This window comes from Eleutherodactylus coqui, chromosome 13 (assembly GCF_035609145.1).
Source record: "Eleutherodactylus coqui strain aEleCoq1 chromosome 13, aEleCoq1.hap1, whole genome shotgun sequence".
Classification (NCBI taxonomy): Eukaryota; Metazoa; Chordata; class Amphibia; order Anura; family Eleutherodactylidae; genus Eleutherodactylus; species Eleutherodactylus coqui.
In genome coordinates this window covers 125,486,239-125,501,833 of record NC_089849.1, presented here as the reverse complement: position 1 = coordinate 125,501,833, position 15,595 = coordinate 125,486,239, and the positions used below count along the sequence as shown (strand labels likewise).

Genomic DNA, 15,595 nt, shown 5'->3' with positions numbered 1-15,595 from the left:
CTGAGGGGGGGCTATATGGATTATTATTGCTGAGCAGGGGGCCTATAGGGAGTATTATTACTGAGCAGGGGCCTATATGGAGTATTATTACTGAGCGGGAGCTTATGTGGAGTATTACTACTGAGCTGGGGCCTATATGAGGTATTATTACTGAGAAGGGCCCATATCGAGTAATATTACTGAGCGAAAGCCTATATGAGGTATTATTACTGAGCGGGGGCCTATATGAAGTAATATTACTGAGCGGAAGCCTGTATGGAATATTATTACTGAGCAGGGGCCCATATAGAGTATTATTACTGAGCAGGGGCCTATATGCGGTATTATTACTGAGCAGGGGCCTATATGGAGTATTACTGAGCGGGGGCCTATATGGAGTAATATTACTGAGCGGAAGCCTATATGAGGTATTATTACTAAGCAGGGTCCTATATGGAGTATTATTACTAAGCGGTGGCCTATATGGAGTAACATTACTGAGCAGAAGCCTATATGAGGTATTATCACTGAGCGGGGGCCTATATGGAGTAATATTACTGAGCAGGGGCCTATATGGAGTATTATTACTGAGCGGGGGGCTTATATGGAGTATTATTACTGAGCGGGGGCCTATATGGAGTATTATTACTGAGCGGGGGCCTATATGAGGTATTATTACTGAGCGGGGGCAAATCTGGAGTAATATTTCTGAGCGGAAGCCTAAATGAAGTAATATTATTGAGCAGGGACCTATATGGAGTAATATTACTGAGCGGAGGCCTATATGGAGTAATATTACTGAGTGGGGGACTCTATGCAGTATTATCACTGAGCAGGGGCCTATATTGATTATTATTACTGAACAGGGGGGCTATAGGGAGTATTATGACTGAACAGGGGCCTATATGGAGTATTATGACTGAGCGGGGGCCTATATGAGGTATTATTACTGAGTGGGGGCCTATATGGAGTAATATTACTGAGCGGAAGCCTATATGAGGTATTATTACTGAGCGGGGGCCTATATGGAGTATTATTACTGAGCAGAAGTCTGTATGGAATATTATTACTGAGCAGGGGCCTATATGGAGTATTATTACTGAGCGGGGGCCTATATGGAGTAATATTACTGAGCGGGGGTCTATGTGCAGTATTATTACTGAGCAGGGGCCTATATGGAGTACTATTACTGAGCGGGGGCCTATATGGAGTATTATTACTGAGCGGGGGCCTATATGGAGTAATATTAGTATGCAGAAGTTTATATGAAGTATTATTACTGAGCGGGGGCCTCTATGGAGTAATATTACTGAGCGAAAGCCTATATGAGGTATATTACTGAGCGGGGGCCTATATGGAGTATTATTACTGAGCGGAGGCCTATATGGAGTAATATAACTTAGCGGGGGCCTCTGTAAAGTATTATCACTGAGCGGATGTCTATATGGAGTATTACTACTGAGCAGGGGCCTATATGGAGTATTATTACTGAGGGGAGGCCTATATGGAGTAATATTACTGAGTGGGGGACCTCTATGGAGTATTATTACTGAGCAGGGGCTTATATAGAGTATTATTACTGAGGTGGGGGCCTATATGGATTATTCTTACTGAGGGGGGGGGCCTATATGGATTATTATTGCTGAGCAGGGGGCCTATAGGGAGTATTATTACTGAGCAGGGGCCTATATGGAGTATTATTACTGAGCGGGAGCCTATGTGGAGTATTACTACTGAGCTGGGGCCTATATGAGGTATTATTACTGAGAAGGGCCCATATCGAGTAATATTACTGAGCGAAAGCCTATATGAGGTATTATTACTGAGCGGGGGCCTATATGAAGTAATATTACTGAGCGGAAGCCTGTATGGAATATTATTACTGAGCAGGGGGCTATATAGAGTATTATTACTGAGCAGGGGCCTATATGCGGTATTATTACTGAGCAGGGGCCTATATGGAGTATTACTGAGCGGGGGCCTATATGGAGTAATATTACTGAGCGGAAGCCTATATGAGGTATTATTACTAAGCAGGGTCCTATATGGAGTATTATTACTAAGCGGTGGCCTATATGGAGTAACATTACTGAGCAGAAGCCTATATGAGGTATTATCACTGAGCGGGGGCCTATATGGAGTAATATTACTGAGCAGGGGCCTATATGGAGTATTATTACTGAGCGGGGGGCTTATATGGAGTATTATTACTGAGCGGGGGCCTATATGGAGTATTATTACTGAGCGGGGGCCTATATGAGGTATTATTACTGATCGGGGGCAAATCTGGAGTAATATTTCTGAGCTGAAGCCTAAATGAAGTAATATTATTGAGCAGGGACCTATATGGAGTAATATTACTGAGCGGAGGCCTATATGGAGTAATATTACTGAGTGGGGGACTCTATGCAGTATTATCACTGAGCAGGGGCCTATATTGATTATTATTACTGAACAGGGGGGCTATAGGGAGTATTATGACTGAACAGGGGCCTATATGGAGTATTATGACTGAGCGGGGGCCTATATGAGGTATTATTACTGAGCAGGGGCCTATATGGAGTATTATTACTGAGCAGGGGCCTATATGCGGTATTATTACTGAGCAGGGGCCTATATGGAGTATTACTGAGCGGAAGCCTATATGAGGTATTATTACTAAGCAGGGTCCTATATGGAGTATTATTACTAAGCGGTGGCCTATATGGAGTAACATTACTGAGCAGAAGCCTATATGAGGTATTATTACCGAGCGGGGGCCTATATGGAGTATTATTACTGAGTGGGGGCCTCTATGGAGTATTATCACTGAGCAGGGGCTTATATGGAGTATTATTACTGAGGGGGGCCTATATGGATTATTATAACTGAGCAGGGGGCCTATAGGGAGTATTATGACTGAGCAGGGGCCTATATGGAGTATTATAACTATGCGGGGGCCTATATGAGGTATTATTACTGAGCGGGGGCCTATATGGAGTAATATTACTGAGCGGAAGCCTATATGAGGTATTGTTACTGAGCGGGGGCCTATATGGAGTAATATTACTGAGCGGGGGCCTATATGGAGTAATATTACTGAGCAGGGGCCTATATGCGGTATTATTACTGAGCGGGGGCCTATATGGAGTAATATTACTGAGCGGGGGTCTATGTGCAGTATTATTACTGAGCAGGGGCCTATATGGAGTACTATTACTGAGCGGGGGCCTATATGGAGTATTATTACTGAGCGGGGGCCTATATGGAGTAATATTAGTATGCAGAAGTCTATATGAAGTATTATTACTGAGCGGGGGCCTCTATGGAGTAATATTACTGAGCGAAAGCCTATATGAGGTATTATTACGGAGCGGGGGCCTATATGGAGTACTATTACTGAGCGGAGGCCTATATGGAGTAATATAACTTAGCGGGGGCCTCTGTAAAGTATTATCACTGAGCGGATGTCTATATGGAGTATTACTACTGAGCAGGGGCCTATATGGAGTATTATTACTGAGGGGAGGCCTATATGGAGTAATATTACTGAGTGGGGGACCTCTATGGAGTATTATTACTGAGCAGGGGCTTATATAGAGTATTATTACTGAGGGGGGGCCTATATGGATTATTCTTACTGAGGGGGGCCTATATGGATTATTATTGCTGAGCAGGGGGCCTATAGGGAGTATTATTACTGAGCAGGGGCCTATATGGAGTATTATTACTGAGCGGGAGCCTATGTGGAGTATTACTACTGAGCTGGGGCCTATATGAGGTATTATTACTGAGAAGGGCCCATATCGAGTAATATTACTGAGCGAAAGCCTATATGAGGTATTATTACTGAGCGGGGGCCTATATGAAGTAATATTACTGAGCGAAAGCCTATATGAGGTATTATTACTGAGCGGGGGCCTATATGGAGTATTATTACTGAGCGGAGGCCTATATGGAGTAATATAACTTAGCGGGGGCCTCTGTAAAGTATTATCACTGAGCGGATGTCTATATGGAGTATTACTACTGAGCAGGGGCCTATATGGAGTATTATTACTGAGGGGAGGCCTATATGGAGTAATATTACTGAGTGGGGGACCTCTATGGAGTATTATTACTGAGCAGGGGCTTATATAGAGTATTATTACTGAGGGGGGGCCTATATGGATTATTCTTACTGAGGGGGGGCCTATATGGATTATTATTGCTGAGCAGGGGGCCTATAGGGAGTATTATTACTGAGCAGGGGCCTATATGGAGTATTATTACTGAGCGGGAGCCTATGTGGAGTATTACTACTGAGCTGGGGCCTATATGAGGTATTATTACTGAGAAGGGCCCATATCGAGTAATATTACTGAGCGAAAGCCTATATGAGGTATTATTACTGAGCGGGGGCCTATATGAAGTAATATTACTGAGCGGAAGCCTGTATGGAATATTATTACTGAGCAGGGGCCTATATAGAGTATTATTACTGAGCAGGGGCCTATATGCGGTATTATTACTGAGCAGGGGCCTATATGGAGTATTACTGAGCGGGGGCCTATATGGAGTAATATTACTGAGCGGAAGCCTATATGAGGTATTATTACTAAGCAGGGTCCTATATGGAGTATTATTACTAAGCGGTGGCCTATATGGAGTAACATTACTGAGCAGAAGCCTATATGAGGTATTATTACCGAGCGGGGGCCTATATGGAGTATTATTACTGAGTGGGGGCCTCTATGGAGTATTATCACTGAGCAGGGGCTTATATGGAGTATTATTACTGAGGGGGGCCTATATGTATTATTATAACTGAGCAGGGGGCCTATAGGGAGTATTATGACTGAGCAGGGGCCTATATGGAGTATTATAACTATGCGGGGGCCTATATGAGGAATTATTACTGAGCGGGGGCCTATATGGAGTAATATTACTGAGCGGAAGCCTATATGAGGTATTATTACTGAGCGGGGGCCTATATGGAGTAATATTACTGAGCGGGGGCCTATATGCGGTATTATTACTGAGCGGGGGCCTATATGGAGTAATATTACTGAGCGGGGGTCTATGTGCAGTATTATTACTGAGCAGGGGCCTATATGGAGTACTATTACTGAGCGGGGGCCTATATGGAGTATTATTACTGAGCGGGGGCCTATATGGAGTAATATTAGTATGCAGAAGTCTATATGAAGTATTATTACTGAGCGGGGGCCTCTATGGAGTAATATTACTGAGCGAAAGCCTATATGAGGTATTATTACTGAGCGGGGGCCTATATGGAGTATTATTACTGAGCGGGGGCCTATATGCGGTATTATTACTGAGCGGGGCCTATATGGAGTATTATTACTGAGCGGGGCCTATATGGAGTATTATTACTGAGTGGAGGCCTATATGGAGTAATATTACTGAGTGGGGGCCTCTATGGAGTATTATCACTGAGCAGGGGCTTATATAGAGTATTATTACTGAGGGGGGGCCTATATGGATTATTCTTACTGAGGGGGGGCCTATATGGAGTATTATTACTGAGCGGCGGCCTATGTGGAGTATTACTACTGAGCTGGGGCCTATATGAGGTATTATTACTGAGCAAAAGCCTATATGAGGGGGCCTGTATGAAGAAATATTACTGAGCAGAAGCCTGTATGGAATAATATTACTGAGCAGGGGCCTATATGGAGTATTATTACTGAGCGGGGGCCTATATGGAGTAATATTACTGAGCAGGGGCCTATATGCGGTATTATTACTGAGCAGGGGCCTATATGGAGTATTATTACTGAGCGGGGGCCTATATGGAGTAATATTACTGAGCGGAAGCCTATATGAGGTATTATTACTGAGCACGGTCCTATATGGAGTATTATTACTGAGCGGAGGCCTATATGGAGTAACATTACTGAGCAGAAGCCTATATGAGGTATTATTAGTGAGCGGGGGCCTATATGGAGTATTATTACTGAGCGGGGTCCTATATGGAGTATTATTACTGAGCAGGGTCCTATATGGAGTATTATTACTGAGCGGGGGCCTATATGGAGTAATATTACTGAGCGGGGGCCTATGTAGAGTATTATTACTGAGCAGGGTCCTATATGGAGTATTATTACTGGGTGGAGGCCTATATGGAGTAACATTACTTAGCAGAAGCCTATATCAGGTATTATTACTGAGCGGGGACCTATATGGAGTAATATTACTGAGCGGGGGCCTATGTGGAGTAATATTACTGAGTGGTGGCCTATTTGAGTTATTATTACTGAGCGGAAGCCTATATGGCGTAATATTACTGAGCAGGGGCCTATATGGACTAATATTTCTGAGTGGGGGACTATATGGAGTAATATTAATGAGCAGGGGCCTATATGGAGTAATATTTCTGAGTGGGGGACTATATGGAGTAATATTAATGAGCAGGGGCCTATATGGAGTAATATTTCTGAGTGGGGGACTATATGGAGTAATATTAATGAGCGGGGGCCTATATGGAGTAATATTTCTGAGTGGGGGCCTATATGGAGTAAAGGCCCTTTTGCACAGGATGATTAGCGTTCTGGTTACTCAGGCTCCTGCGCCCCCGCAAGGTTTTGAACGATAGTTGTCCCATCTAGAAGTATGCAGAAACTGAAAGAATGAACAAGAGTTGTTCAGTCCTTCAGTTGCAAGCACGCTTAAAATCCCGAACGACACATCATTCAGTGTATACAGCAGCTGTTCAGTACTGAATGACCGCTGCTTACAGTGAATGGAGAGGGGCGCGGGAAAACTCTCCTCCAGCCGCTCCACCTCCCTGCTGGCAGTACTGTGAGTGAACCAGCGATACTTGCCCCCTGTGTAATAGCACGGGAACGAGCATACATAGGGACAAGTGTTGGGCATTGTTTGCCCGACACTTGTCTCGTGTAAAAGTTCCTTTACCCAGGAAGAAGTGCAGAGCCATCTTAAAAAGATTTAAATTGACAAATCGCCGGGTCCTGATGACCTATACCCCTGGGTTTTAAGGGAATTAACAAATGTGATACAGAGACCATGGTTTCTTATATCCAATGACTCTATAGTGACAGGGTCTGTTCCAATGGATTGGTGTGTAGCCAATGTGGTGCCGATATTTAAAGAGGGGTCAAGAAGTGAACCTGGAAACTACAGACAGTAAGTCTGACTTTTATTGTGTGTAAAATATGTGAAGGATTCTAAGAGATGCCATCCTGGAGGACCTCAAGGAAAATCGCTGTATAACTCTATATCAGCACGGGTTTATGAGAGATCGCTCCTGTCACACCAACCTGATCAGCTGCTACGAGGAGGTAGGTTCTAGACTGGACTGTGGAGAGTCACTGGATCCTGTCTATCTGGGCTTTTCCAAAGCGTTTGATCCTGTGCCAAATAAAAGGTTGGTATATAGCATGAGAACGCTTGGTCTGTGGGGGTAAGTAACTGCTCAGTGATGGGAAGCAGAGGGGGGTTATAAATGGTACATACTGTAGTGGCCCAGAACACCATCCTGGTCCCCTCCATAAATGTCATACATGTCAATGCCACTGTCTTGTTATATGTCATACATGTTTTTCCTATGTCGATGCTTGTCTTGTTATAGTCAGTGTGTGTGTTGCACAGCTGCGGCGCTTGAGAGGTTAACATCACTAAAATCATTGCCTGCCTGTAAATGTATCAGTTTGTCATGTCATGTGGTGTGAGTGAGGGTATAAATAGGAGTGATTGAGAGTGGGAAAGGAGTTCCATTTTCAGAGAGTTCCAACTGGTACCACCTAACGCAGAGCCTCATGGAAGCACCTTCAGCTTCCATGTAGGTGAAAATGGAGGAAAAGGGGAGATATCTTGTAGCGACTGAAGTTTGCATGTGAGAGGAGTGAGTCACAAAACCCATAAGAGAGAGCATTCATAAGTAATTCTCTATAGAGAGATGCATTGTAAAGGTACTAATTCCGAATTACAAGTTGTTCCTGCGTGGCTGTCCAAAGTTAGGATCACCGCGCAGGGGTACGCTACAAGTCACACCCACTCATCTGCCGGAGTGTCTGCAGAATGACCGCTACCCCCTTCCTCCTCCGGAGGGCTCCCAGTCCAGGAGCAGTGCCGTACAGATAACAAGGACTGTAGGACCGGTGTCATCCTGTGTATCCTCCCTGACCTCTGAACTCGGTGTTGTTTTCTCTGTGAATAATTGTACCTGCATTACTGTGAATAATTGTTTACCAAGTAAAATTATACCGGGCCCTAACCGTTCCTGGGGACCCGAGATACTATACACCAGTGTCTGTCGTGTAGCATACCGGTGTGTGGGAAAGGTGGCATCACGCGTGATAACTACTACCCCCATCATCCCGTTTATTGGCACGCCCTATTCTAGGGGTGTTGAAGGTGGCCTGCAATCCAGCTCTGGCCTTGGCTGCGTGTCACCCCTCTGGGAAGAGAGCCTGAAGGGGTCACCATTACTGGTGGGGTACCACAGGAGGCTGTATTGGGCCATATTCTTTTTAATACATTTATTAATGACCTGGTATAAAGATTGCATAGTAAAATATCAATTTTTGCAAATGACACAAAACTATGTAAAGAAATTAAAGGGGTTGTCCCGCGCCGAAACGGCTTTTTTTTTTTTTCAATAGGCTCCCCGTTCGGCGCGAGACAAACACAAGGGATGGGTTAAAAAAAAAAAAGTTTAGTACTTACCCGAATCCCTGCTCTGCGGCGACTTCTTACTTACCTTACCAAGATGGCCGCCGGGATCTTCACCCACGATGCACCGCGGGTCTTCTCCCATGGTGCATCGTGGGCTCTGTGCGGTCCATTGCCGATTCCAGCCTCCTGATTGGCTGGAATCGGCACACGTGACGGGGCGGAGCTACGCGATGACGCGTAGAAGGGGGCGGAGCCAGAACGCCGCTCGGGCCGAGACCCAAGAGAAGGGAGAAGACCCTTCTGCGCAAGCGCGTCTAATCGGGAGATTAGACGCTGAAATTAGACGGCACCATGGAGACGAGGACGCCAGCAACGGAGCAGGTAAGTGAATAACTTCTGTATGGCTCATAATTAATGCACGATGTACATTACAAAGTGCATTAATATGGCCATACAGAAGTGTATAACCCCACTTGCTTTCTCGGGACAACCCCTTTAACACTAGAGAGGATGCAAGGTGGTTGTAAGAGGAGCTGAATAAGTTGGGGGCAGAAAAGTGTCAAAAGAGGTTGAACTGATTAATATATGGTTCTGCACACGGTCAGAGGAAATCCATGTCACCATTACACACTAAATGGGAAGCCACTGGGAAACACTGACATCGAGAAGGACTTGGAGGTTTTAATTAACTGCAAGCTTAACTCAAGCAACCAGCGTCAGGCAGCTGCTGCCAAGGCAGATAGGATCATGGGGGCATCAGGAGAGGTCTAGGGGCACATGATGAGAACATTGTTCTTCCTCTATACAAGTGCAGCATCTGAGAAGCAGGCCACGGCCTAGGAGACAGCAGGGTAGAGATTGGGCCTAGTCACAGTGGCTCTATCGTCTCCCACCACAAGGGTAACCAGTGACAGGGCTGAGGGCAGGGTAATAAATGGGGAACCCATTGCTGGTTTACCTTAGTCCTGTTTTGTATCATGCGTGACGCCACCGTTTCTTCTGCAGCGGGGGATTCCTGTATGGTGGAGTAAATCCTCTCCCGCGCAGCTTCCGTGGGGGAATTCCAAGTTGGTGGAGTAAATCAACACACACACAGGTTTTATTTAAGACACAGCCCCCGGAAACGGACGGGAGACTGATCGTTTTACTGGAACTTGGCTACAAACTTCTCTTTAGTAAACAACAATTGAGGAGTGGCCTGACAAGTCATGTGACAGGGAGAACTCACGGGATGCAGGAGGAGCCACAGTCTTAGTTATCTGTAGGTCTTGGCTGGGTACCACTCCTTTCTATTTCAGCCTCAGTATTATTGTATCTTGGCGCCACCGGAAGCTAGGGGTTTGACAGGGCTTCCATGGAGAAACACCCCCTATCACACACCTAGCTCCCGATTGGCTCAATAATACTGCTGCTGCCAGTTTAGTGCCTCTGTTGCTGTTCCCCCTCCTGCTTACCCCACCGCTCCTGGCTGCTTACTGTCCCCGGCACTGTGCTGCCCTCCTTCTGCAGATGAACACGCCGCCGGTTTCACCCTTCCGCCGCTGTCTGACTGGGCACCGGAGCTCCGGCCAGTCACTCCTCCGCTGGGCCTTGTGGCGGTGCCGCTGTAGACGCTCCCTGCCGCTGTGTCCCCCTGCTCTCAGACTGGGCAGCGGAGATCAGGTCAGTGGCTCCTCTGCTGGGGCTTCTGCGGGTGCTGCTGCTGACGCTCCCCACCACTGCTCAGTGACTCATCTGCTGGGCCTTGTGCTGGTGGCGCTGCTGACGCTTACAGGCGCTGTGTCCTGCTGCTGCTGCGGCACTTCCATGTCCTCAGCTGTCAGTGGGGACGCCACTCTGCCTTCACCCCTCCATGCCTCACCACAGTCTCCTTGGCAGCCTCCAATTATGGCACAGCAGAGAGTGACAGCGCAAGAGACAGCAAAGGAACAATGGCTAGCGGCGGAGGGGGATTTCAGTGGAGCCAACAGGGGAGATAATGGCCACGAGAGAGGATGCCCATTTATTGTCCTTGGCAGCCAATCCTGGTGGGGGCGTTGGTTGTGGGCGTGTATCTTGTCTCCACCCATTCTGTCAATAATACCCTCAGCCTCTACCGGTCCGCACTCACACACAGAGGAAACACGCTGACGAACTTCAGGGAATGCTTGGCCCCGCAGACATCAGGCCATTCTTTCACCCTCCTCCATTCTGTGCCTGTGAGTTGATGGTACCCACAGACAGCCGCCTTGTACATCTCTCTCCAGGGCCAACAGACCCCAGACCACACTAGCCACTCCTCTCATACCAATAAATAATCCACGGTCACGTGACAAACAAAAGATACATTACCCAGACACTTAACCCATGCAGTGCTGCAGGTTGTGCAATACACTTCATTCACACAACACAAAAGATACTGACAACCCAACATTGAGCGTCACACTCATTAGGAGGGGCCCCGTTGTACTGGGCCCCTACATAAGTGACTACACATGGAATATTGTGGACAGTTTTGGGCACCCACATTCAAGAAGGACATATTAGAGCTTGAGCGGGTACAAAGGCGGGCAACTAAAGTAATTAACAGAACGGGTGGACTACAGTGCAGAGATTATCAAGTGGGATTATTTAGTTTAGAAAAAAGATGGCTGAGGGGGGGGGGGGGGGGGGACCTAATAACTATGTATACATGTATCAGGGATCTATACAAGGATCTCTCCCATGATCTGTTTATACCCAGGACTGCAACGGTAACAAGAGGGCATCCTCTGCGTTTAGAGGAAAGCAGGTTTCATCACCAACACAGAAGGGGGTTCTTTACTGTAAGAGCAGTGAGACTGTGGAACTCTCTGCCTGAGGACGTGGTGATGGCAAATTTGATAAAAGAGAGACCTGGACGTCTTTCTTGAGCGATATAATATTATGTTATAATCATTAATAACTTCAGAAGGGTCGGTGATCCGGGGATTATTCAGATTGCCAGATTGGAGTCAGGAAAAATTTTTTTTTCCCTAAATGGGGAAAATTGGCTTCAACCTCATTAAGTTTTTTTTTTTTTTGCTTCCTCTAGATCAACATTGAGGGGTAATAGGCTGAACTGGATTTACGTGTCTTTTTTTGGCCTTACAAACTATGTTATTACTCAGTGGGAACCTACGTGGTGTATTATTACTGATTGGGGCCCTATATGGGACATTATCACTGAGTGTTCACCTGTGAGGGGCAATATTACTGAGTGATGCTGTGAAGGGCAATATTACTGAGTGATGCTGTGAGGGTCAATATTACTGAGTGAAACCTGTGAGGGGCAATATTACTGAGTGAAACCTGTGAGGGGCAATATTACTGAGTGAAGGCTGTGAGGGACATCATTACTGAGTTAAGCCTGTAAAGGGCATTATTACTTAGTGGCGGCCTATATGGAGCATAATTACTGAGTGGGGATCTAAATGGGGCATTATTACACAATGGGAACTTATGTGGTATGTTGTTACTATATGGGACATTATCACTGAGTGGGTGCCTGTGAGGAGGATTATTACTGAGGACATAAGAAGAACACTATTGTTGAGTGGGGGCACTTTTACTGGCTGTGGGATGTGAAACGTGACACTATGTTGGGCCTACAGGTAGGACAAAAAGGGGAATACTTTTGTAGGTCACCCCAGGTGGCATTACTACTATCTGAGGCACTATGGATAGAGAGATTATGCAGAAGTTTGCAAAACAAAGCTAGTTCCCTGGAAAATTTAGGATTTAAAGATATCTGTGTGTCAAATTCTGCAGAGACAAGTAGTGATTGGGAGAAGTCATCATGATGGTCTGGGTCAGATGAAGAAAAAGAAAAAGTGAACAACTCCAGTCAAGGAGATGTCATCTGTGATCACTGGATATAACGGTATTGTAATCATTTATAATGTTTGTAAAGTGCCTTTGTAGATCTGGTATATACTGCTATATGGTCACTGTGTTGGGGGTGGGGTAATATTGGTCTTTGTATAGTGTTTTTTCAGTAACACTATGGTGGTCACAGTCTGAGCGTATTACTTGGCCTTCATATAGTGTTATTAGTAATATTGATCTTTTGTAGTGGTCTTTATTCAGTGATGGTATGTTGGTAATAATCACTATGTGGTGATGATATGTGATCATAGTGTGGTGGTATTATATGGTCTTTATATAGTGATATTATTGGTAATGTTGGTCTTGGAATATTTGGTTTTGTTGAGTGATGGCATGGAGGTAATCATACGGGCTGTCGTGCCTTCGGCAGTCTCTGTTCAGTAAGACTGTCTGTACTGTATGAGGTATATGGTATTGCTTTATTTCTGGCATTACTAGCTGGACTTTCTGTTAGGGCTCCATCTAGTGGGCATTTATATACTGAGCCTCAGTCTATTTTGTCCTCTGAGGGATGCTGTATCTTTTACCAATGGCCTCGGTGACAAAATCAGCTCAGCCCACATGAGCCATTTTCTGGTACATTCCCTTCATGTCTGGACGGTTCTAGAGACCCTCTGGAAATCTTCGTTATCCAAGCTCACAGTGGCATCGTCCTTTTACCTCTACCTTGCAATAAAGTTGAAAGCGGACATGGCTCCATCGTCATTGTGTTGCAGGGAAGGTTATGTGCCTGTGTACTTATGCTCCACTTATAGGGAGCACAGAACAGTAAAATGGTGGCCCCTCACAGACTGGATAGGGAAACAGGGACTTCTCACACGCTGGACTCAGGCCACCAGCAGTCTAGACAGCAGGATACCGAACCACACTTAGCGCTATACACAGAGATACTGCTACAGGACGCCCACTGCGGCAGCGAGCATGTAAGCTGGTCCAGAGTGTCACCATGTCAACCTTAGACACTGGACTGTACGAGACGAGGTCTGACATCTCAGCTAGCTCCAGAAGCTCAAAAGGGTCAGTGGGTAGCTCTACAGTCGCCATTGCTTGTCCAAAAGTGGAAGCTGCCAAAATGTGAGTGCATTATGCTGAGCAAGAAAGGCAATTAAAAGTAGAGAAAGCACGCATGGAAGCAGCACTGGAAAAACTATCAGTAGAGAAAGAAGCTGCAGCTGCTGTGGCTGAAGCAGAGGCTTTGGAGAAAGCAGCGATCTACGCAAGTGAAAGATTCAGCAACATGCCTAGAGTAGACCCAATTTTCGTCACCAAGACAATCTCCAGCGTACTTCGAACTATGTACAGCTACACGCTAATTCGGATGACGACTCGTGTTCAGATCCAGGAGAAGAATTTAACCTCTGAAAAGAGCTCTGCCAGCATCCGGGAACACAGCAAGTGACCTCAGCAGACCAAATGCCCAACATGAAATTAGATAGCACTTTAGAATTCAGTCGGCCCTCAGTACAACCTGAGCTTGAACCAACAAATGTTTGGAGTACCGCAGTCGCTACCAATAAGAAGGAACCTGTAGCCGGTGACTATTATCATAGCAGCATGTCAAAGAATCACGGTAACTCACTAGGACCTCCTCAATGCAACTTACCTTCAGATCTACCACGCAGAGATTAAGGTATGACAGACCTCATCAAATTCTTTGCATGACATGAGCTAATAACTAAAGGACTCACAAAGTTTAATGACAGACCTGAAGGCTATAGAGCATGGCGTTCTTCATTCAGAAATATGACGAAAGATTTCGACCTGTCGGTAAGTGAAGAAGTTGACCTCCTAGTCAAATGGTTAGGTAACGAGTCAGCAGAGCATGCAAAGCGAATTAGAGACATCAACATTAACTACCCAAGCAGAGGACTAAAAATGATATGGGAAAGACTGGAGGAGTGTTATGGCTCACCAGAAGTTGTAGAAAACGCACTCTTCAAAAGGATTGAGGATTTTCCTAAAACTTCCAATAAAGGATTTCAGAAGCTGAGAGAATTAAGTGACCTGCTGATGGAACTCGAAGTTGCTAAAGGTGAGGGAGACTTGCAAGGTCTCGCATTTTTAGACAGCACGTGGTGTCAACCGCATTGTACAGAAATTACCTTACAGTATACAAGAAAAGTGAATTACTCAAGGCTCCAAGTACAAACAACAGTACGACGTCTCATTCCCTCCATTCTCCTTTTTTGTGGATTTTATACGCCAACAATCAAAGACAAGAAATGACCCAAGTTTTGACTTCTCAACATTTTAGACCGCTTACACCAGAACTAACAAACCTGCTTCACTTCATAACCTGAAAGCTGAACCTGTTGCAGTACACAAAACCAGTATATCTGCTGTGCTTCCCTCAAGAAGAGACCCTTGAAAAGAGTGCCCTCTACGTAAGAAGCCTCACCCATTGCAGAAATGTAGAGGATTCAGGGAAAAACCTCTTAAGGACCAGAAAGCCTTTCACAAGGAAAACCAAATTTGCTACAGGTGTTGTGCCTCAACGTCTCATCGGGTGAAAGACTGTACAGCAAACATCGAGTGTTCAGAATGTGATAGTAAGGAGCATACCACGGCCTTACATCCCATGGACTCTCACGCCTTCCGACCAGGCCACAGAGCATTGTGGGGAGGAGGAAGTCACAGTACTTCCTGAAATGTCACCCGAGTGTACCCAAGTCTGCAGAGAGGGCCTCAGAGGTAAATTTTGCTCCCAGATTTGTCCTGTTAAAGTTTATCCAATTGGACACAAAGAAATGGCTGTAAGGTTGAATACCATTCTTGACAATCAAAGCAACAGGTCCCTTGCCAGCTCTACTTTCGTCGACATCTTCAACATCGAAGGACATAGCTCTCCATATTCACTGAAGACTTGCACAGGCGTGACCGAAGAAGCCGGAAGAAGAGCTACTGGTTTTTAAATCGAATCCATGGATGGTGAAACATCCCTGCCTCTACCTATACTGATAGAATGTAATCAAATTCCAAACAACAGAGAGGAGATTCCTACGCCTGAAGCAGCATTACCACATAGGCACTTGAAGACCATGGCCCATCTCATCCTTGCTTTGGATCCTAAGGTTCAAATAGTGCTTCTGCTTGGAAGGGACATTATAAGAGT

The 15,595-nt window shown here is 45.6% G+C and overlaps 1 protein-coding gene across 1 annotated transcript in view; it reads left to right on the top strand.

Moving 5' to 3' along the window:
* ACY3 (aminoacylase 3) overlaps positions 1-15,595 on the top strand; it is a 125,466-nt gene that overhangs the window by 87,508 nt on the left and 22,363 nt on the right. The window lies entirely within an intron of this gene.